Below are 22646 nucleotides of genomic sequence, written 5' to 3'. Positions count from 1 at the left end.
ACAGAGCTGTGTCGGGTTTTGATATTAGGGTTTTGCTGTTGTTATGAAGTGAATTAGGAAGTATTGCCTTAAAAGCCCTGGCCCAGACAGCTTCACTGAAGGGTTCTACCAAGCTTTCAGAGAAGAGCTAACACCGCTACTCCTAAAGGTATTTCAAAGCATAGGAAAGGATGGAGTACTCCCTAACTCATTCTATGAAGCCAGCATATCCCTGATACCAAAATCAGGTAAAGACACCACAAAAAAAAGAAAATTACAGACCTATATCCCAAAAAACCTCGACAAAATTCTAGCCAATAGAATTCAACAATATATAAAAAAAATAATTCACCATGACCAAGTGAGATTTATACCAGGTAAGCAACGTTGGGTCAATATTAGGAAAACCATTAATGTAATCCACCACATAAATAAAACAAAAGTCAAAAACCACATGATCTTATCAACTGATGCAGAAAAGGCATTTGACAAAGCCTAACACCCATTCATGATAAAAACTCTCAGCAAAATAGGAATACAAGGAAAATTCCTCAGCATAATAAAGGGCATATATACAAAGCCAACAGCCAACATCATCCTAAATGGAGAGAGCCTGAAAGCATTTCCCGTGAGAATGGGAACCAGACAAGGATGCCCTTTATCACCACTTTTATTCAACATTGTGCTGGAAGTCCTAGCCAGAGCAATTAGGCTAAACAAAGAAATAAAGGGCATACAGATTGGCAAGGAAGAAGTAAAAGTATCTCTATTTGCAACGACATGATTTCATACACAGAAAACCCTAAGGAATCCTCCAGAAAACTACTGAAACTAATGGAAGAGTTCAGCAGAGTATCAGGACACAAGATAAACATACAGAAATCAGTTGGATTCCTCTACATCAGCAAAAAAGAACATCAAAGAGGAAATCACCAAATCAGTACCGTTCACAGTAGCCCCCAAGAAGATAAAATACTTAGGAATAAATCTTACCAGAGACGTAAAAGACTTATACAAAGAAAACTACAAGGTACTACTGTAAGAAACCAAAAGGGACCTACATAAGTGGAAAAACATCCTTGCTCATGGATAGGAAGACTTAACATTGTAAAAATGTCTATTCTACCAAAAGCCATCTATATATACAATGCACTTCTGATCCAAATTCCAAAGACATTTTTTAATGTGATGGAGAAACAAATCACCAACTTCATATGGAAGGGAAAGAAGCCCTAGATAAGTAAAGCATTACTGAAAAAGAACAAAGTGGGAGACCTCACTCTACCTTATTTTAGAACCTATTATACAGCCACAGTAGTCAAAACAAGCTGGTACTGGTACAAAAACAGGCACATAGACCAATGGAACAGAATTGAGAATCCAGATATAAATTCATCCACATATGAGCAGCTGATATTTGACAAAGGCCCAGTGCCAGTTAATTGGGGAAAAGATAGTCTTTTTAACAAATGGTGCTGGCATAACTGGATATCCATCTACAAAAAAATGAAACAGGACCCATACCTCACACCATGCACAAAAACTAACTCCAAATGGATCGAAGGCCTAAACATAAAGTCTAAAACGATAAAGATCATGGAAGAAAAATAGGGACAATGTTAGGAGCCCCAATACAAGGCATAAACAGAATACAAAACATTACCAAAAATGCCGAAGAGAAACCAGATAACTAGGAGCTCCTAAAAATCAAACACCTATGCTCATCTAAAGACTTCACCAAAAGAGTAAAAAGACCTCCTACAGACTGGGAAAAAATTTTCAGCTACAACATCTCTGACCAGCTCCTGATCTCTAAAATCTACATGATTCTGCTAAAAGTCAACCACAAAAAGACAAACAACCAAATTAAAAAATGGGCAAAGGATATGAACAGGCACTTCACTAAAGAAGACATTCAGGCGGCTAACAGATACATAAGGAAGTGCTCTCGATCATTAGCCATTAGAGAAATGCAAATCAAAACTACAGTGAGATTCCATCTCATCCAACAAGGCTGGCATTAATCCAAAAAACACAAAATAATAAATGTTGGAGAGGCTGTGGAGAGATTGGAACACTTATACACTGCTGGTGGGAATGTCAAATGGTACAACCACTTTGGAAATTGATTTGGTGCTTCCTTAAAAAGCTAGAAATAGAACTACCATACGATCCAGCAATCCCACTCCTTGGAATATATCCTAGAGAAATAAGAGCCTTTACACGAACAGATATATGCACACCCATGTTTATTGCAGCACTGTTGACAATAGCAAAAAGATGGAAGCAGCCAAGGTGCCCATCAACAGATGAATGGATAAATAAACTATGGTATATTCACACAATGGAATACTACGCATCGATAAAGAACAGTGACGAATCTCTGAAACATTTCATAACATGGAGGAACCTGGAAGGCATTATGCTGAGTGAAATTAGTCAGTTGCAAAAGGACAAATATTGTATAAGACCACTATTATAAGATCTTGAGAAATAGTTTAAACTGAGAAGAACACATTCTTTTGTGGTCATGACGGGGGGAGGGAGGGAAAGCGGGAAAGGGGTATTTATTAATTAGATAGCAGATAAGAATTACTTTAAGTGAAGGGAAGGACAACACTCAATATAGGGGAGGTCAGCACAACTGGACAAAACCAAAAGCAAAGAAGTTTCCTGAATAAACTGAATGCTTGGAACGCCAGCGAAGCAGGGGCAGGGGTTTGGGGACCACGGTTTCAGGGGACATATAATTCAATTGGCATAATAAAATCTATTAAGAAAACATTCTGTATCCCACTTTGAAGAGTGGCGTCTGGGGTCTTAAACGCTAGCAAGCAGCCATCTAAGATGCATCAGTGAGTCTCAACCCACCTGGATGAGAGGAGAATGTAGAACACCAAGGACACAAGGTAATTATGAGCCCAAGAGACAGAAAGGGCTACATGAACCGGAGACTACATCATCCTGAGACCAGAAGAACTAGATGGTGCCCAGCCACAACCAATGACTTCCATGACAGGGAACACAACAGAGAACCCCTGAGGGAGCAGGAGAATAGTGGGACGCAGACCCCAAATTCTCATGAAAAGACTAGACTTAATAGTCTAGCTGAGACTAGAAGGACCCTGGCAGTCTTGGTCCCCAAACCTTCTGTTGGCCCAGGACAGGAACCATTCCCGAAGCCAACTTGTCAGACGTGGATTGGACTGGACAATGGGTTGGAGAGAGATGCTGATGGGGAGCGAGCTACCTGCATCAGGTGGACACTTGAGACTATGTTGGCATCTCCTGTCTGGAGGGGAGATGAGAAGGTAGAGGGGATTAGAAGTGGGCAAAATGGTCCTGAAAAGAGAGACTGGAAGGAGGGAGGGGGCTGTCTCATTGGGGGGAGAGTAATTGGGAGTATGTAGTAAGGTGTATATAAGTTTTTATGTGAGAGACTGGCTTGATTTGTAAACTTTCACTTAAAGCACGACAAAAATTATTTTAAAAAAAGAAAGAAATAGTGTTGCCTTGTCTTCTATTTTCTAAAAAAAGTTTATCTAAGAATGGTGTTATTTCTTCCTTGTATGTTTGATAGAATTCAGCAGTGAAACCATCTAGGTTTGTAGTTTTCTCTGTGGGAAAGTTTTTTATAGTTATAGAGTTAACTAGAGTTTACTAGTTATAGAGCTATTCAGGTTTTCTACTTCCTCTTTGGCCAATTCCAGAAGGTTGTGTGTTTTCCAAAGAATTTGTCCAATTTATCAAACTTACCGTGTTTGTTAGCATCTAGTTGTTTATGAAATTCTCTTATTATCCTTGTAATATATTGAGGGTTTGTACTGATAACTCCCCCACATATCTGTCGACTTGTTGAGGGCTTGTGGAGTGCTTGCATGTTGTTGTGATGCTGGAATCTATGCCATCAGTATTCAAATACCAACAGGGTCACCCATGGTGAACAGGTTTCAGCTGAGCTTCCAGACTAAGACGGACTAGGAAGAAAGAATTGGCGATCTGCTTCTGAGAAGAATTAGCCAGTGAAAACCTTATGAATAGCAGCAGGACGTTGTCTGATATAGTACTGGAAGATGAGCCCCTCAGGTTGGAAGTCATTCAAAAGATGACTGGGGAAGAGCTTCCTCATCAAAATAGAGTCAACCTGAATGGTGTGGATGGAATCAAGCTTTCGGGACCTTCATTTGCTGATGTGGCATGACTCATAGTAAGGAGAAACAGCTGCAAACATCCATTAGTAATCAAAATGTGAAATGTACAAAGTATGAACCTAGGAAAATTGGAAATCATCGAAAAGGAAATGGAATGCATAAACATCAATATCCTAGATATTAGTGAGCCAAAATGGACTAGTATTGGCCATTTTGAATCAGAGAATCATATGGTCTACTATGCCAAGAATAACCACTTGAAGAAAAATGGCGTTGTATTCATCTTCAAAAAGAACACTTCATATCTATTTTGAAGTACAACACTGCCAGTGATAGAATAACATCCATACTCCTACAAAGAAGATCAGTTAATATAACTATTGTTCAAATTTATGCACCAACCACTAAGGCCCAAGATGAGGAAATAGAAGATTTTTACCAATTTCTGCAGTTGGGAAATTAAGCAAGCAAGCAATCAGGATGCATTGATAATTACTGGTAACTGGAATGCAAACATTGGAAACAAAGAAGAAGGATCGGTAGTTGGAAAACATAGCCTTGGTATTGGAAATGAAGCCAGGGATTGCATGACAGAATTCGCAAGACCAATGACTTCTTCATTACAAATATCTTTTTCAACAACATAAACGGCGACTATGTAGGTGGACCTTACCAGATGGAATACACAGGCATCAAATTGATTACATCTGTGGAAAGAGATGATGGAAAAAACTCGATATCATCAGTCAGAACAAGGCTAGGGGCCGACAGCGGAATAGATCATCAATTGCTCATATGCAAGTTCAAGTTGAAACTGAAGAAAATCAGAACAAGCCCATGACAGCCAAAGTACCACCTTGAGTATATCCCACCTGAATTTAGAGACCATCTCAAGAATAGATTTGATATGTTGAACACTAATAACTGAAGACCAGACGAGCTGTGCAATGTCATCAAAAATATCATACATGACAAAAGCAAGAGGTCATTAAAAAGAAAAGAAAGAAAAGACCTAAATGGATGTCAGAAGAGATGCAGAAAATTGCTCTTGAAAGTCGAGTAGCTAAAGCGAAAGGAAGAAATGATGAAGTAAAAGAGCTGAACACAAGATTTCAAAGGGCAATTCGACGTGACAAAGTAAAGTATTATAATGACATGTGCAAAGACCTGGAGTTAGAAAACCAAAGGGAAGAACTTGCTCGGCATTTCTCAAGCTGAAAGAACTAAAGAAAAAATTCAAGCCTCGAGCTGCAATACTGAAGGATTCTATAGGGAAAATACTAAACGATGCAGGAAATATCAAAAGAAGATGGAAGGAATACACAGAGTCACTGTACCAAAAATAATTGGTTGACGTTCAGCCGTTTCAGGGGGTAGCATATGATCAGGAACCGGTGGTACTGAAGGAAGAGATCCAAGCTGCACTGAAGGCATTGGTGAAAAATGAGCCTCCAGAAATTGACATATTAACAATGGAGATGTTTAAAGAAATGGATGCAGCACTGGAAGTGCTCACTCATTTATGTCAAAAAATCCGGAAGACAGCTACCTGGCCAAACGACTGGAGGAAAGCCATATTTACGCCTATTCCAAAGAAAAGTAATTCAACTGAATGTGAAAATTATCCAACAATATCATTAATATCACACACAAATAAAATTTTTGCTAAAGATCATTCAAAAGTGGCTGCAGTGGTACATCAGCAGGGAACTGTCAGAAATTCAGGCCGGATTCAGAACAGGATGTGGAACGAGGGATATCATTGCTGATATCAGATGGATCCTGTCCAAAAGCAGAAAATACCAGAAAGATATTTACCTGTGTTTTATTGACTATGCAAAGGCATTCGTCTGTGTGGATGGTAACAAATTATGGACAACATTGCGAAGAAATGGGAATTCCAGGACACTCAATTGTGCTCATGAGGAACCTGTGCATAGATCAAGAGGCAGTCATTCAAACAGAACAAGGGACTACTTCGTGTTTTAAAGACAGGAAGGGCGTGCATCAGGGTTGAATCTTTTCACCATACTTATTCAATCTGTATGCTGAGCTAATCTGAGAAGCTGGACTATATGAAGAAGAACGGGCCAACAGGATTGGAGGAAGACTAATTAACAACCTGTGTTATACAGATGACACAACCTTGCTTGCTGAAAGTGAAGAGAACTTGAAGCACTTGCTAATGAAGATGAAAGACCACAGCCTTCAGTATGGATTACACTTCGACAAAAAACATAAATCCTCACAACTGGACCAACAAGCAACATCCAGATGAACAGAGAAAATACTGAAGTTGTCAAGGATTTCATTTTACCTGAATCCACAATAAACACCCATGGAAGCAGCAGTCAAGAAATCAGAAGACGCGTTCCATTCTGCAAATCAGTTGCAAAAGACCTCTTTAAAGTGTTAAAAAGCAAAGATGTCGCCTTGAAAACTAAGGTGCACCTGACCCAAGCCATGGTGTTTTCAATTGCCTCATATGCATGTGAAAGCTGGAAAATAAATAAGAAAAAGGGAAGAAGGATTTGAAATATGGTGTTGGTGAAGAGTACTAAATATAACATGGACTGCCAGAAAAACAAACATATCCGTCTTGGAAGAAGTATAGCCAGAATGTTCCTTAGAAGCAAGGATGGCGAGGCTATGTCTCACATACTTTGGACATGTTATCAGGAGGGACCAGTTCCTGGAGAAGGACATCATCCTTGGTAAGTGGGGGGTCAATGAAAGAGGAAGATCCTCAAGGAGACGGATTGACACAGTGGCTGCAACAATGGGCTCACGCATAATGTCAATCATGAGGATGGCACAGGACCGGGCAGTGTTTCGGTCTGTTGTACATAGGGTCACTATGAGTTGGAACCAAATGAAGGGCACCTAACAACAACAGTGATAACTACTCTTTCAATCCTGATATTGATGATTTGTGTTCTCTCTATTTTTTGTTTTGTTTTGTTTTGTGTTTGTTTATTAGTCCTACTAGGGGCTCATCAGTTTTGTTGAACTTTTCAAAGAAGCAATTTTCCACTTTGTTAATTTCCTCTATTGGTTGTCTTTTATTTCATTGATTTCTGCTCCTATTTCTTTTCTCCTATATACTTTTGCCTTACTTTGTTTTTCTTTTTCTAGATCCTCGGTGAGACCTTAGGTGATTAAATTAGGCTTTTCTTCCTTTCCAATGTAAGCATTTAAAGCTATATATTTTTCTCTAGGCATTGCTTTAGCTACATTCCATAAATTTTGGTATGTTTTATTTTCATTATTATTCAACAGAAAATGTTTTCTAATTTCTCTTGTGGCTTCTTCTTTGGCCCATGGAAACACACTTAGTGTGATTACAATCCTTTTAAATTTATTGAGACTTGTTTTTATATTGGTGAAAGTATCATGTGTACTTGAAAAAAAAATGTGTATTCTGCCGTTTGGGGTGTAGTGTTCCATAAAAATCAATTAGGTCAAGGTGACTGATAGTGTTGTGAGGATCGCCTGTCTTTACTAGTATATCGTCTAGTTGTTCTGTCAATTGTTGAGTGAAGGATATTAAAATCTTCTACTAAGATTGTGACATTATCTATTTCTCTTTTAATTCTATCCTTTTTTTCCATTTATTTTGAGGCTGTCTTTTAGGCACATGCACATTTATGATTTTTATATCTTCCTGATAAATTGTTCCCATCAGTTGGAATCAAATAGACGGCAACAGGTTTGGGTTGTTTTGTTTTGTTTTTTAATGTCTCTGGTGGTAGGACACTCATCTGGTCATTTCACTGAAGAGCCCCAAGTATTTTTATCTGTGGATCTATAGCAAAAAAGCATAGGATTTTTCATTGTGATTGGAAATTAGAAAAAGTGTAGCTCTGGTTTCTGGCAAATGTATAGGCAGTATGACATGTGATGGCATAGTTTTGGTCCCTAAGAAAGGTCAATTAAATTTCGTATAACAAGACTTACACATATAAATCCTTCAAGGGACAGCAAACATTCACAGTCCTCAAAGTATGCTGAGATGCTTATAACCTAAATTCATTATTTTCAGAATTTTTAATTAAAAGCAAGTTCAATAACTCCTATAAAGATAGTATTTATTTGTCTACTCAACAAACATTACAGCATATCCGACCAGCAAAACAATCTGCAAAATTGGGCATTTAACCTCAAAAGAGATAGCCTCCCAAACTGCTAAACTGATGTTGAACTGCTAAACTGATGTTGCTCAATCTAGAAGTTCTTGCCTCAGAATTTTCACAGGTGTTAATTTGCATGTATGGAATTCCTCCTGTTAAATTAGTTGTGGAACAAGTTGTCTGAGTCTGGTTTCAAGTCTAATTTGTGAATCTTGATATCTGACCATCCCCATATCTGCGACAGTAATTTTTCAAAATTTCCAGTCCATTCCTAGAATTAAAGGGTTAGAAAATAGAAAGGCAAAATTGAAAGTACAGTCTACGGGTCCATGTCCACGTCATCAAATGCCCAGACTGATAAAATATCTTCTAATTTAACATCCCGGCCTCAAGTGTCTTCCCTAGGCAATGTATACAGCATACAACCATTGGAAGGCTTACCTTCAAAACCCCACTTCCATCATGTTTCCCCAAACCTTATGTTTCCTCTTGGCTGATCCCTAGGTAGCGTAACTGTCTTGTGATCAACTTCTAACCTAAAAGTTGCTGACTCAAACCCATCCAGTAGTGCCACGAAAGAAAGGCCTGGAGATCTGCTTCTGTAAAGATTAGAGCCAAGAAAACCCTATAGGGTAGTTCTACTCTGTCACACATGGGGACTCCATGAGTCAGAATTGGCTTGACGGCAATGGGATTGGTGCTTGGTTTTGGCCTGGCCTTTCAGGCCCTCTGCTAGAAAGCATCTACTTGCTCTTGTAGTCTCCTCAGCAGCTGTTCTTGTCACTTCCTGATCTGTACTCCCCCACCCCCGAACCTTCACACTGACATCGGTAGGGCAAGTCCTTCATCCTTAGACCCTGCCTACGTCTCCAACCTCTTGGTGCCCCCCCGACATGCTGCCACTCTACCAAGCTACTGAGAGTCCACACACTCATGCAAAGCCAATTCACACCTGTGCCTTTGTTAATTCCATTCCTCTCCCTTGTGTTTCCAGGGTTCACACTCCCACCTTCCCTGCCAGGTGGGCACCTTCACATCTCCAGAATCACCTCTTCCATAAAGCACTTGCTGACCCCACCTCCTAACTGATGTAGAACTGACCCCAGATTTCTCTTTCGTACCCCACATTTTAATCTTAGCTTTGTCATGTTTCTCTCCCCCTTCTTTGAGGGTTAGAAATAGATCTCATTTCTCTTTGTATTCCCTTGGCACATCTTAGGTGTTCATTACCCAACCCAGTGCCGTCGAGTCGATTCCAACTCATAGCGACCCTACGAGACAGAGTAGAGCTGCCCCACAGAGTTTCCAAGGAGCGTCTGGCAGATTTGAACTGCTACCCTTTGGTTAGCAGCCATAGCATTAGATGTTTGAATTAATGAAAGAACAAATAAATGAACACGTACTCTCTAATTTGATCAAGAAAATATGAAAGTGGTTCCCTAGACACAATTCATCTGCTTACACTTCAGCTTCACATACAACTTTTTCCAAACTAGCATTTCTCCATCACTTATCTTTTTGCTCCTTCCTACAAGATTCACCAGCTTCAAAGACTTCATGATTTAACTCACTGCCTTGGATCCTTCTTTTCTGCTATATTCTACCTTGCAGACTCCTCGGAACTAGGTTTAAACCATTATCTTTCTTTTACTTTGAGTATTTACTTAGCTCTTTCTTGTGCCAGGTGCTGGACGTATTGGGAATTTTTTTTTTTTTTAATTTACTGCTATCTCATCTAATTCTAGAGACAACTTTGTGAGGTGAATATTAATATTCATGTTTTTATAGGTGAGAAAATTGAGTAACTTGTAGAAAGCTACCAAGAGCTGGAGCTGGTATTTGAACACAGGGTTACCATATCTGAAGTCATGCTTCTTCTCCATCCAAGCATGGAAGTTAGGGGGCAAATGTCTAGACTGGATACTGTTTTTATGTTCTTTCTGTAATAATTCAGTATATTTCACAGACTTGAATTTTTTTTCCTTTTTTTTCGCACGTTAAGTGAAAGTTTACAGTTCAAGTTAGTTTCTCATACAAAAATCTATATACACATCGTTATGTGACCCTAGTTGCTTTGTCTATAATGTGACAGTATACTCCTCCTTTCCACCCCAGATTTCCCATGTCCATTCAGCCAGCTTCTGTCCCTTTCTGCCTTCTCATCTCACCGCCGGACAGGAGCTGCCCATTTAGTCTCATGTATCTACTTGAGCTAAGATGCACAGTCCTCAAGAGTATCATTTTATATCTTATAGTCCAGTCTAATCTTTGTCTGAAGCATTGGCTTCAGGAATGGTTTTAGTTTTGGGCTAATAGAGTCCTGGGGCTGTGTCTTCTGGGGTCCCGCCAGTCTCAGCCAGACCATTAAGTCTGGCCTTTTTAGGCTCCATGAGGGGCTCTCTGTTGTGTTCCCTGTCAGGGCAGTCATTGGTGGTAGCCGGGCACCATGTAGTTCTCCTGGTCTCAGGCTGTTGGAGTCCCTGGTTTATATGGCCCTTTTTTGTCTCTTGGGCTCTTATTTTCCTTGTGTCTTTGTTGTTCTTCTTTCTCCTTTGCTCCAGGTGGATTGGGACCAATTGATGTTGAATTTTTTTTTTTTTTTTTTAACTGCAGAATAGTTTCATCAAAATGGGTGAAGTTAGGCACGTGGTTAAGCACTCGGCTAAAAGGCAAAGTGTTGGCCATTCAAATCCACTCAGAGATGCCTCAGAAGACGGGCCTGGTGATCAGCTTCCAAAAGGCCACAGCCTTGAAAACCCCACGGAGCAGTTCTACTCTGCACACACGGGGTCACTGTGAGTCAAAAATAAACAAAACGGCAACTAACAACAACTACAAAATGGGCGAAGCTTATCTTTGATCAGAGATAAAGGCAAAGGAGCACCTGGCTTTAAGTTAAAACCACATAGATCCAAAAATAAGTTTATTATCTGGGACCAATCTTCCTGTGCTTGCAAACTATAATATAATACACCAAAACCATGGCGAGTCTGGAAGGAAGTTGGTTAATGCCACGAAATCACGGAATCACAGGCCTCATCACAATCTGCCAAGTTTATCTCAAAACATGTGTTCAGTCCTCCTTTGACAAAAACAACTCTTATTTTTCAGAATATGAAGGGCTAGGGGGATTTTATATTTTCTTACAAGAAATTTCCATCCTTTGGCCTTAACATTTTACTTTTTATTCAGAAGCACAGCGTGTTTTTATGTAGAAAGCTTCCAAGGAAGATTGCCGCCGTCTCGGATTTTCTCAGATTCTGAGTCACGGTCTGACTCTGACTAGTTTAACAGCACAGGCCCTCAAACTCTTACTAGAGAGAACCAGCCATCGAAACCTTCTAGATCAAAAGGAAACGAGCGGTAAATCGCCTCTCTGATTCTGAGTTCTTCAGGAAATGGAAAAAGAGAGAAGCTATATTTCTATTTATCAGCACCAAGTGTCAAATAATGATTTTGTGGAAGAACGGGGATTGATTTGAAAGTTAGGAGCCTTTGGGTTAGATCCAGGTTTTGAAGGACCTGGCACTCACATGATTTGGTAGGCTCTTTAAAAGGAAAAGGTCCCTGGGTGGTGCAAACAATTTACACTTAACTAAAAAAAAAAAAAAAAAAAATTTTTTTTTTTTTTTTTTTTAATAACAGAAAGGAGCCCTGGTGGCACAGTGTTTAAGAGCTCAGCTGGTAACCAAAAGGCCAGCAGTTCGAATCTACCAACCACTCCTTAGAAACCCTATGGGGCAGCTTTACTCTGTCCTGTAGGGTCAATATGAGTTGGAATCGACTCAATGGCAATGGGTTTTGATAACAGAAGAGTTGGCAGCTCAAATACACCCAGCAGCACTATGGAAGAAAGACCTGGTGATCTGCTTCCATAAAGATTAGAGCCAAGAAAACCCTATGGGGCAGCTCTACTCTGTCACACAGGGTCACTATGAGTCAGAATCGACATGACAGCAATGGGTTTTCTACAAGAAAAAGAATACAACTTACAAATCCAAATTTAAGAATGAGCATAAATATTTATATACGAGAAACATAGGTTATGATTCTTAGCCTTTTTCGTGAACCTTTAAAATATATCCCTTATTGAAGTGAATTATTAGTTTTTTTTTGTTAAAAGCAATCAGCCTATTTGTTAGGGTTTAGAAATTAGATATACCATATGTAACTGACAAGTGCACCTCACAATCTTATGTATATTCCTGAAGAGCTTTGTAAATATCTAAAGTTTTAAAATTAATGTATATTTCATATGAGAATGACTTTTAAAGGAATACCATTGTGAAAAGTTTTAAATGAGGAGTCCTTTTATAAAACAATTACATGTAGCTTTCTTGGGGTGAATTTTCATTTTCTTAATCTTTGATTTACTTTAAATTAGGTACATCTGTCTCTTTATCTTAACTCTTTAGGACATCAACTTACTGAAGAAAAAGATAATGGAACACTGTCCAATTAGAAAAAAATAAAGATAAGCAGATTTGGGGTATTAGACTGTTTCAGAGCCTTTGGATATTATTGTTAAAAATATGAAGTTTAGTATCAATTGATATTGGCTTTCAAAATTCAAAATTTGTATTCTATTCACCAAAATCAGGATAATTCCATATCATCTACTTCTCCAGCCCTAGATTCTCACCTTCACAACCTATAGGATGTTGCCCTGTGAATTCCTACAATCTTCATAATGTCAAAATGTTCCCCGTTAGGGTGAGGAAGCAAGTTGGAGCCAAAGCGGATAAAGACATCAGATAGAAACAAAGAGGAGAGAAGGGGTACATGTGTTGCCATCATTCAAATCCCTGATTCCAGTGAGGCCTGAAGCCCACTGCAATCCTGCCACGCCTGAAGGCCCGTGAACTACCCCATAAATGTCAAAGACTCCCTTCTGCCAGGCAGGGTCATGTTGGGTTTCTGTCATACACAACTTGGAGTCCTGACTAATACAACTGCTTCAGGTAACACCTGTATTACTATGAAGTGGAACATAAACTATTTTTATAAAAATTTGAAAATATCTTGTATTTATATAGTACTTCATAACTTCCAAACACTGTTATACACGGTATATATTTTGATATAATGTGTATAATGTAATAAAGATAATTGGGTGATACAGGTAGAACAAGGAGCCCTGGTGTTACAACAGTTAAGCACTCAGCTGCTAACTGAAATGTTGGTGGTTCCAACCCAAATGGAAGCTCCACAGAAGAAGGACTTGGTGATCTGCTTCCGTAAAAATTACAGCCCAGAAAATCCTATGGAGCAGTTTCATGGAGGAATCTGGAAGGCATCATGCTGAATGACATTAGTCAGCTGCAAAAAGACAAATATTGTATAAGACCACTATTATAAGAACTTGAGAAACAGTTTAAACAGAGAAGAACACATTCTTTGATGGTTACGAGAGGGGGAAGAGATGGGAGGGAGGGTGGGAGAAGGGTATTCACTAATTAGATAGTAGATAAGAACTACTTCAGGTGACAGGAAAGACAAAACACAATACAGATGAGGTCAGAGCAACTGGACTAAACCAAAAGCAAAGAAGTTTCATGAATAAACTGAATGCTTCAAAGACCAGCATGGCAGGGGCAGGGGTTTGGGGACCATGATTTCAGGGGACATCTAAGTCAATTGGCATAATAAAATCTATTAAGAAAATGTTCTGCATCCCACTTTGGAGAGTGGCGTCTGCGGTCTTAAACGTTAGCAAGCGGCCATCTAAAATCCATCAATTGGTCTCCACCCACCTGGATCGAAGGAAAATGAAGAACACCAAGGACACACGATAACTATGAGCCTAAGAGACAGAACGGGTCACATAAACCAGAGACCACATCACCCTGAGACCAGAAGAACTAGATGGTGCCCGGCTACAAGCGGTGACTGCCCTGACAGGGAACACAACAGAGAACCCCTGAGGGAGCAGGAGATCAGTGGGATGCAGACCCCAAATTCTCATAAAAAGACTAGACTTAATGGTTTGACTGAGACTAGAAGGACCCCTGTGGTGATGGCCCCCAGACCTTCTGTTGGCCCAGGACAGGAACCATTCCCGAAGCCAACTCTTCAGACAGGGATTGGACTGGACAATGGGATGGAGAGGGATGCTTGGTGAAGAGTGAGCTTCTTGGATCAGGTAGACATGAGACTATGTTGGCATCTCCTCCCTGGAGGGAAGATGAGAGGGTAGAGAGGGTTAGAAGCTGGCAAAATGGACACAAAAAGAAAGAGTGGAGGGAAGGAGCGGGCTGTCTCATTAGTGGGTGAGCAATTAGGAGTATGTAGCAAGGTGTATAAAAGTTCGTGTGTGAGAGACTGATTTGATTTGTAAACTTTCACTTATAGCACAATAAAAATTAAAAAAAAAAAAACCCATGGAGCAGTTTTACACTGTTACACGGCACCTAACAACAACATAGGTAGTACAGACATTTAGAATCTCTGATTTTAAAATAGCACCCCCCCCCAAAAAAAAGGACAGAGAATGATTTAAATTTTGTGAGGTCACACACGTAGCACGCGGAAAACTGGAATTGAATTCAAGTCTTCTAACTCTAAATCCCTAGCCCAGTCCTTGTTGCCCCACTTCACATCAATCCACATGTCAAATGGACTAAAAAGCCTGGCTTTGCAAAGGAACCTTTCCACAGTGTAAATAGCCATCTTCTAATTAGCCTATTTTGTGAATGTGATCTTAAAAATAGCATTTCCTTAATACAAGGCATACTTGCACTGTACTTACTTTACTTACTAAAACCAGTAAAGAATTGGTGACACCTTGTGGCAAAAGCTTACCAATTCGCGTGCTACTGATCAGTTGAGAGACTTGTCCGTGGGCTTTATGCACTTCGCTGAGAAGTTAAGACAATAGCAGGACTTCTGGAAAAAAATAATCTGTGGTTACAGGCTCTGCTTCTCGTAACTGGATTCTCCCATCAACAGACTCTTAACTGGGCTTTAGCTTCCCGCACTTCACAGAAACTGCTATTATTGTCAAGTTCACAGATGACTTCCATGTTTGCAAACCCAAGGGTTACTTCTCAGTTCTCATCTTACTTCACGTCTCGGTAACATCGGACCAGGTTGACCACACTGTTCCTGAGACCTTTGTTTTCAGCAAGACCACACTCTGGTTCCCTTCTACCTCACTGGCTACTCTTCTTCTGCCTGGTCTCTAATGATCTGTGATCTTCATTTCTGTGTTCTGCCCAGGTTCTCTCACCCAGTCCTAAGTCTTTAAAGCCATCTAAATGCTCATGAGAACCAAAGGATCTCTCCACCCTCGGCCTTTCCACAGAAATCAAGACTCACATCTCTAATCTGCCAACTTGACATATCCACGTTTATGTCTAAAAGCATCTCAAAACTAACATGTCTGAACCAAAACCCTTGATTTCCTACTCCTCCCAAGCTGTTGACTATATCTCAGTAATGACATGATTATCATGTCATTTTGTTCAAGCCAAAAACATAGCGGCCACCCTTTATTTTTTTCCTCACCCCCAGATCTAATCCATCAGTCAGTTCTCCTGATTTATTCTTGAAAACATCCCAAATGCACCCCTTCTCTGTTTTCCCTATTACTGTAACTCAAGCATGTCCTTTCTCTAACCTACTGTAACATTTTCCTGTCTAGTCTTACTCATTACCTCTTAAATCCATTCTTCACATAGCAATCAGAGTGATCTTTGTAAAATATAACTCCAATCATATCAGCCTCCCACTTAAAATCCTTAGATGGCTCCCCATAATCCAAACTCCTTACCCCAGCCTACAAGATCTGATGTGATCTGATGCCTAGTTAACACTAAAAACTCAAGTCCAACCACTCTTGCCATTGCTCTCAATGTCCCAGCCACACGGGCGTTCCTTCTGTCCCTTGGTCACAACAAGCTTGCTCCTACCTTGGGATCGGTGCACTAGAAGCTTCCCTCTGCCTGTACTGCTCTTCCCCCAAAACTGCATGTGTTTGGCTCCTTCTTATGTCATTCAGGTCTCAAGTCAAACACTACCTTCTCAGGCCTTTGCCACTACTTGACCTAAAACAGCCACCCAGGCACTCCTTATCAGAACGTCCCATTTTGTTTTCATCACCGCTTTTACCGTTCCATGACTTTTGCTTCTTTCTTAATGTTTTTGGCTTATTTGCCTTTATTCTGCCTCCCTTCACTAGCATAAAAGCATCATGATACCGGAGGCCTTCTCTTTGTGGTCTGCCATTCTATCCTTGCTCTTACAATAGTGTGTGGTATAAGGAGGGTGCTTCGTAAAGGTTTGTTGAATAATGAACTGTCATGAGTTCCCTCTCGCATTCTCTTACCGACTCGAAAATATTTTGGAAACTTAGCTGTTTGCTCACTTTTCACATTCTACAAGGTGCTCCCTCTTCTTTTCCTTGGATAAACTGTTGTTGTTGTGTGCTGTTGAGTCGATTCTGAGTCATAGTTACCCTACAGGACAGAGTAGAACTGCCCAATAGGATTTCCAAGGCTGTAATGGCACTGTTTTTTTTTTTTAATCTTTACGGGAGCAAATAATCAGGTCTTTTCTCCCGCAGAGCAGCTGGTGTGTTCAAACCACCAACCTTTCATTTAGCAGCTGAGCACTTAACCACTGTGCCACAGGGCTCCTTGGATAAACTGTACACCTGTGCTGATCATTCATTCATTCATTATAAGAAAGCATTAAGCTATGTGGTAGGGCTACCAATACAAATAGGACATGATTTCTGCCCTCAAGAAGCTCATGGCCTAGATGTGGAGGCAAGTATGTTAACAAATCATTATAAATGCCAAGTGGCAGTAAAAAGATAGAAATATGGAAGAGGACCATGTGAACCCAAGTTAGAGGGATCAGATGTGTCTCCCTGGAAAAAATAACAACATGAGGCTTACAAGATGAGTAGAGAGTTAGCCAGGAGAAGGGATAAAGGAAAATACAAAGCATAGATACAGAAGTGGACAACACAATAGCATGCGTAGTTTGAGCTTTACTGAAACCAGATTTGTTACTATTGTTGTTGTTGTTAGGTGCCATCGAGTCGGTTCCGACTCATAGTGACTCTACGCACAACAGAACAAAACGCTGCCCAGTCCTGTGCTATCCTCACAATCCTTGTTACGCTTGAGCTCATCATTACGGCCACTGTGTCAACCCACCTTGTTGAGGGTCTTCCTCTTTTTTACTGACCCTCTACTTTACCAAGCACAATGTCCTTCTCTAGGTACTGATCCTTCCTGACAACATGTCCAAAGCATGTAAGACACAGTCTCGCCATCCTTCCTTCTAAGAAGCATTCTGGCTGTACTTCTTCCAAGACAGATTTGTTCATTCTTTTGGCAGTCCATGGTATATTCAATATTCTTCACCAACACCACAATTTAGAGGCATTGATTCTTCTTCTTCGGTCTTCCTTATTCACTGTCCAGCTTTTCCATGGCTTGGGTCAGGCACACTTAGTCCTCAAGGTGACATCTTTGCTTTTAAACACTTTCCAGGGGTCTTTTTCAGCAGATTTGCACAATGCAATGCGTCTTTTGATTTTTTCACAGCTGCTTCCAGAGGTGTTGAAAAATATACAATAATCAGATAGTGGGGCATTTATATCATAATTTAAGGAGCTTGAACTCTTTAGGCTATGTGGTTATAGAAATATCTCAAAATAAAACCTGCGTAACTAGATTTGCATATGAGTCAGATCCTTCTGTGACTGTACTGAAGATCCAGCTTGGGCAGCACAGAGTCAGAAGGATCAGGTCAAAGGCTGTTGTAATTGCTCAGGTCGGACTAGTAAGGATGCAAAGGCTAAGGCCCAGAATCGAGAATAGGTTTAGGAGGTAGAATGGGCAGGACTCGGTGATTATGTGGGTATGGAGAATGTGTGAGGAGTAGTTGCAGATGAAAGAGAGAGAGGGAAAGAGGAAAGCAAGACGGCAAGAGAAACTCAGCAAAAGGGGCAGGTTCGGGGTGGGAAAATAGAGAGCACCATAACCTGACACTTTAGTGCATAGGTTGTAGAGTCAGACAGAAAGGGTTTAAATCTTGGTTCTGTCCCCTAGTTTCTGTATGACCTTGGTAAGTTATTTTAACTTCTCTAGGTTTCACTTCCCTCACATTAAACATTAAATGGGAATATCAGAACCTACCTCACAGGATTGTTAGAAGAACTAAATGAAATCATATATGTAAAGTTCTTGGCAGAGTGCCTGCTAGTGACCCTACAGGACAGTAGAACTGCCCCATAGGGTTTCCAAGGAGTGCCTGGTGGATTTGAACTGCTGACCTTTTGGTTAGCAGCTGAACTCTTAACCACTACGCCACCAGGGTTTCCACTGGAAATATTAATGATTAAGATATTCTAAAATTATTATTATGCTATCAATCTACCTGCACCTGTGGTCATATGCTCTATTCTTTCACAGTTACTATGGATGAACTACCCATGCTTCTAGCCAAGGCCAACTCTTCTTGTGCACAGGAGCCCACCCCTCTTGCCTATGCAGGAACATCATTCTACTAACTCTTCCCTCTCTCTCCTACCTCATCCACTCTCTTCCAGTCTTCTGGAATGTTGGTACTTCTATGCTGCCTTGTTGAGCCAACAACCAAGATGACAGAGTGGAGACAGGAAAAAAGCCCGTGTTAATGATGTGCTGAGCTCCTGAGTTAACCAACCTGGAAGGCATCCTACCTCTGTACTTAGGTGAGATATTAAATTATTTATTGTTTAAGCCACTCAGTTAGTTTTTTTACCTGATAAAAACGTTCAAGTGATAAACTAGTGTTCAATATTTCTATGATATGGTGCTAACCTTCCTTTCTAGTGGTATTTCTGCTTCTACAACTCATCTACACATACCCCCTTTTTTTTTTATTATTTATTATTGTGCTTTAGGTGAAAGTTTACACATCAAGTCAGTCTCTCATACAAAAAGCCATACACACCCTGCCGTGCACTACTAGCTGCTCTCCCCTTAATGAGACAGAACATTCCTCCTCTCCACCCTGGATTCCCCGTGTCCATTCAACCAGCTCCTGTCCCCCCTTCCCTCTCATCTTACCACCTGACAGAAGTTGCCCACTTAGTCTCATTTGTCAACTTGAGCCACAAATGTCACTCCTCAGCAGCATCATTGTCTATCTTATAGTCCAAGCCAATCTCTGTCTGTAGAGTTGGTTTCTGGAATGGTTCCAATTTGAGGCTATCAAAGGGTCCGGGTATTTTGACCGTCAGAGTCCCTCCCATCTCAGTCAGACCATTAAGCCTGGTCTTTTTACAAGAATTTAAGATCTGCATCCCACTGTTCTCCTGCTCCATCAGGGATTGTCTTTTGTGTTCCCTGTCATGGTAGTGATCGGTGGTAGCCAGGCACCATCTAGTTCTTCCAGTCTCAGGCCGTTGGAGTCTCTGGTTTATGTGATCCTTTCTGTCTCTTGGGCTAATATTTACCTTGTGTCTTTGGTGTTCTTCATTTTCCTTTGTTTCAGGTGCTTTGTTGTTGTTGTCCTTCGAGTCAACTGCAACTCATGGGGACCTATGTATAAGGTTGTCCCATCCTGCACCATCTTCATGATCATTGGTATTTTTGAGTCCATGGCTGCGGCTACTGTGTCAATCCATATCATGGAGGGTTTCCCTCATTTTCACTAACTCTATACTTTTTTTTTTTTTTATACTTTACCAAACGTGATATCCTTTTCTAGACATTCTTTTCACCTAATGATGTGTTCAAAGTAAGTGAGCCATTCTCATCATCCTCACTTCTAAGGTGCTTTCTGGCTGTATTTTGCCCAAGACTGATTACAGTTCTTCAAATCCACTTCGGGCTTTTTAGCTTTTGATCGAACCATATCCTCCATTCTGAATGCGCTTCCCCCAAGATTTTTGCCAAAATGCTATCTATCATTATAAAGACAATCAAGTGGACAAATAAAATGTGGTATGGTTATACAATGGAATGTTATTCAGCCATAAAAAAGAATGAAATACTGATAACATACTACAATCTAAATGAGCCTTGACAACATTGTTTTTGTTGTTAAGTGCCATCAAGTTGGTTCCTACTCATAGCAACCCTATGTACAACAGAATGAAACACTGCCCCGTCCTGTGCCATCCTCACATTCGTTGTTATGCTTAAGCCCACTGTTGTAACCACTGTGTCAATCCATTTCATTGAGACTCTTCTTCTTTTCTGCTGACCCTCTACTTTACCAAGCATGATGTCCTTCTCCAGGGACTGATCCCTCCTGACAACATGTCCAAAGTATGTGAGATGCAGTCTTTCCATCCTTGCCTCCAAGGAGTATTCCAGCTGTACTCCTTACAAGACAGACCTGTTTGTTCTTTTGGCAGCCCATGGTATATTCAATATTCTTCTCCAACACCACAATTCGAAGACATCAATTCTTCTTCAGTCTTCTTTATTCATCGTCCAGCTTTCACATGCATAGGAGACAACTGAAAACACCATGGCTTGGGTCAGGTGCACCCTAGTGTTCAAGTGACATCTTTACTTTTCAACACTTTAAAGAGGTCTTTTGTAGCAGATTTTCCCAATGCAATGTGTCTTTTGATTCTTAACTGCTCCTTCCATGGGTGTTGATTGTGGATCCAAGTAAAATGAAATCTTTGATAACTTCAAACTTTTCCCCATTTATCATGATATTGCTTATTGGTCCAGTTGTGAAGATTTTTGTTTTCTTTATGTTGAGGTGTAATCTATACTGAAGACTGTGGTCTTTGATCTTCGTCAGTAAGTGCTTCAAGTCCTCCTCACTTTCAGCAACCAATGTTGTGTCATCTGCATAACACAGGTTGGTAATGAGCCTTCCTCCAATCCTGATGCCCCAATCTTCTTTATATAGTCCAGCTTCTCGGATTATTTGAGCCTGAGTAGGTATGGTGAAAGGATACAACCCTTATGCACACCTTTCCTGACTTTAAACCACGCTGTATCCTCTTGTTCTGTTCGAATGACTGTCTCTTGGTCTATGTGCAGATTCTTCAAAAGTACAATTAAGTGTTCTGGAATTCCCATTCTTCGTAATGTTATCCATAATTTCTTATGATCCACACAGTTGAATGCCTTTGCATAGTCAATGAAACCCACGTAAACATCTTTCTGGTATTCTCTGCTTTCAGCCAGGATCCATCTGACATCAGCAATGATATCCCTGGTTCCGCATCCTCTTCTGAATCCAGCTTGAATTTCTGGCGGTTCCCTGTTGATATTCTGCTGCAGCCAATTTTGAATGATCTTCAGCAAAATTTTACTTGTGTGTGATGTTAATGATATCATTCAATAATTTCTGCATTTGGTGGGATCACCTTTCTTGAGAATAGGCATAAATATGAATCTCTTCCAGTCAGTTCACCAGGTTATCTTCCAAATTTCTTGGCATACATGACTAAGAACTTCCAGAGCTGCATCTGTTTGTTGAAACATCTCAATTGGTATTCCATCAAGTCCTGGAGCCTTGTTTTTCACCAATGCCTTCAGAGCAGCTTGGACTTCTTCCTTCAGTGCCACTGGTTCCTGCTCATATGGTACCTCCTGAAATGGTTGAACACTGACCAATTCTTTTTGGTATAGTGACTCTGTATTCCCTCCATCTTCTTTTAATGCTTCCTGAGTTGTTTACTATTTTCCCCCATAGAATCCTAGAATATTGCAACTCAAGGCTTGAATTCTTTCTTTAGTTTCTTTCAGCTTGAGAAATGCAGAACGTGTTCTTCCCTTTTGGTTTTCCATCTCCAGGTGTTTGCACATGTCATTATAATACTTTACTTTGTCTTCTGGAGCCACCCTTTGAAATCTTCTGTTTATCTCTTTTACTTCATCATTTCTTCCTTTCGCTTTAGCTACTTGGCATTCAAGAGCAAATTTCAGAGTCTCTTCTGACATCCATTTTGGCCTGTTTTTTCTTTTCTGTCTTTTTAATGACCTCTTGCTTTCTTAATGTCCTTGATGGGATTCCACATTAGGTTCAGTGAAAGAAGCCAGATACAAAAGGCCACACATTGTATGATTCCACTACATGAAATATCCAGAATAGGCAAATTCACAGAAACAGAAAGTAGATTAGTGGTTGATTAGTAGATTAGTGGTCCTTATTTATGCCTATTCCCAAAAAAGGTGATTCAACCAAATGCAGAAATTATTGAACAATATCATTAATATCACACAGGAGTAAGATTTTGCTGAGGTTCAAAATCGACTGCAGCAGTATATCAACAGGGAACTGCCAGAAATTCAAGACACTTTCAGAAGAGGATGCGGAACCAGGGATATCATTGCTGATGTCAGATCCATCCTGGCTAAAAGCAGAGAATACCAGAAATATGTTTACCTCTGTCTTATTGACTATGCAAAGGGGG

This window comes from Loxodonta africana, chromosome 1, assembly GCF_030014295.1.
Source record: "Loxodonta africana isolate mLoxAfr1 chromosome 1, mLoxAfr1.hap2, whole genome shotgun sequence".
Lineage (NCBI taxonomy): Eukaryota > Metazoa > Chordata > Mammalia > Proboscidea > Elephantidae > Loxodonta > Loxodonta africana.
This window is presented reverse-complemented; position numbering follows the sequence as displayed.